The sequence below is a fragment of the Alexandromys fortis genome, unplaced genomic scaffold, assembly GCF_014885135.2.
Source record: "Alexandromys fortis isolate MF-2015 unplaced genomic scaffold, M_Fortis_MF-2015_v1.1 scaffold_18, whole genome shotgun sequence".
Taxonomy (NCBI): domain Eukaryota; kingdom Metazoa; phylum Chordata; class Mammalia; order Rodentia; family Cricetidae; genus Alexandromys; species Alexandromys fortis.
Genome location: NW_026067897.1, coordinates 3,862,347 through 3,864,991, shown reverse-complemented (window position 1 = coordinate 3,864,991; position 2,645 = coordinate 3,862,347).

The window sequence follows — 2,645 nt, the reverse complement described above, 5'->3', positions numbered from 1 at the left end:
CCTGTAATCTCAAAGGGAGTGGCACTGTTAGGTGTGGATTTGTTGCACTGGATCTGGCCTTATTGAAGGAAGTGTGTCACTGTGGGGTGGGCTTGGAGGCCTCCTATGCTCAGGATACCATCCAATTCATCAGTTGAGTTCCTATTGCCCGCTCTCTAGATGTAAGGACTCTCAGCTCTAGCACCACGTCTGCCTGCATACTGCTCTGCTCCCCTCCATGAAACTGCAAGTGAGCAACCCCAATTAAATGTTTTACTTTATAAGAGTTGCCATAAACGAGTTGCAATAAAAGCCCTAACTAATACATCCTTATACTTCCCCTTTCATTTATGGGAAATTCTTTAGGAACTTGTAAGGATTTGATACAACACTGCTAACTATCATCATTATGTTATACATTAAATCATCAGGATTTTGGGTCACTGACTCATTTTGTCCTTTGATTAATAGCATCCCATCTACACCACCAGCCTCTGGCAACCACTGTGCATTCTGCCTGTGGTTTCAGGTTTTGTAGAGTCTGCATATTTGTACGATCGTGTATATTTGTCTTTCTCTGCCTGACTCATTTTTCTTCGCATTATGCTTTCCAGATTTGCCCATACTATCATAAACAGAAGGATCTCTTTTTAAGAATAAATACTATTCCCCTATTCTTGTGTTTAAATAAACCCACACATGCTCTTTGTCCATTTTCCCATTGGTGGGTGCTCAGATAAATACTTTATCTTCACTATTATAAATAATGCTTCAGTGAACATGAAGTTTTAGCCCTTTAATTGTTTTAAAATAAAAACAAGATACCTTATTGCTTGAAGCAGTATGAGTTATTGATTTATATGTGCTTTCTTTATCTTTCAAATCCACTTATTCCTTCATTCTTTCAAGAAACATGTATTTTGTTACCAGTATGATATGGTCTTGAGAAAAAAAAAACAATTTAAAAGTTAAAAATTATATCTGTCTAGGCAACTGAATTATAATAAATGAAAGAATTTACAATAAGTGAATTTAAATACTTGATTGTCTGTTGAAGACCTAGCCAATATGTAGAAGAAAAGCACACCCTGGTTTGCTTCAAATAACTAGAATTATTGAATGTTAATAGAACAAGATTTAGAGAATTCAGTACAATGAACCAGGTGGGCAAGAGGGAGAAGGTGTGCGGACAACATAAAGAGCTGTGCAAGTCAGGGGTGCCTGGGAGACTGTGAGATGTTTGGAGGCTTGAGAGCGATGAGCCTGAAGAAATTGGTAGGGATGGCTGGCAGAAGTTCTTGAGTGTTATGTGAATACATTTCAGAGATTTCTTTTCTTATGGGAATGGAGAAATACTGAGAAAATTTTAAGCACAAACTGACATTGTACTGGGAGACTAAAAAGACCATTCTTGCGAGTCCGTAAAGGAGAGTTGGGAAAGAACAAGTATCAGGCAGAAACCAAACATGGAAGTCTCAGTAAATATTTTTATAGAACCATGGAAAACTCTTCAGAGATTTGAGGAAAAGAGTAAACTCGTTTGATCTGCATTTTAGAATAATTATCCAGACTACAATATAAAAACTGGATTCAGAGCAACAAGACTGAGAATGAGTGAAGGGACTCAAGATGCCGTGAACTGTCAAGAGGGACTGAGGGCAGGGGGGTAGGAAGAGGCGGTTATGTACGAAATGAAATCAATAGGAATCAGCCATGGTATGATGTTAGGGTAACCAAAAGATGGAGGTATAGCATACCTGGATTTTAAAATCAAAGACATTAGATTGGGGAGATGACACACACTACTCTGAAAAGACCCATGTTTGATTTCTAGCATCCACATGCAGTTCATAACCATCCATAACTTCAGATCGGACACCTTTTTCTTGTCTTCACAGACATCAGAAATACATGTGGTTCAAAGACACACAGGCAGACAAAACACTTATATGTACATAGGAGACAGTACTGTATTTTTTAATCTAAGACATTCTACATTCTAAGCATAAACTCCAAGCCAATGAGGCATATTTGTGTGCTCTTTTATGTAGAGTTCAGTGAGTGTTAAAACATGTGACTGACATCGACTACTCAGAAGCAGATAAAGCCATTGCCTTAAGCGCTATAATCTTTACTCACGTAGGTTGTTCCAAGGTATGACCTAGTATATTGTGTTTATAGTTTTGTTTATTTGGTTGTTTTCAAACACCGCTTTAAGTATTGAGTCCCTAGCTGTCACCACTACTGGGAGGCAGTTGCATCATTAGGGGATGCTTTTGAAGGTAACATTGTGACCTTGACACTTTTCTATCTTTCTGTGTTTCCCAGTGGTCATTGGATGAGCAGCTTTGTCTCATGTCAAGTCCCCAGATGTGATTATCTGCTTTCCCACTGATTCTAAAAAACAGACGTAAACAGCTATGAACTGATGACTCTGAAATCATGGGCCAAAATAAATCTTTCTTTCTTCTTTTTAAGTTAATTATCTTGTGTATTTTGTCATAGGTAGGTAAACCTCAATGCCCTTGAAATATATTGATCAGGGCAGTGATGGTGCACACCTTTAATCCCAGCACTTAGGAGGCAGAGGCAGACAGATCTCTGTGAGTTTGAGGCCAGCCTGGTCTACAAGATTTAGTTTCAGGACATGTTCCAAAGCTCCAGAG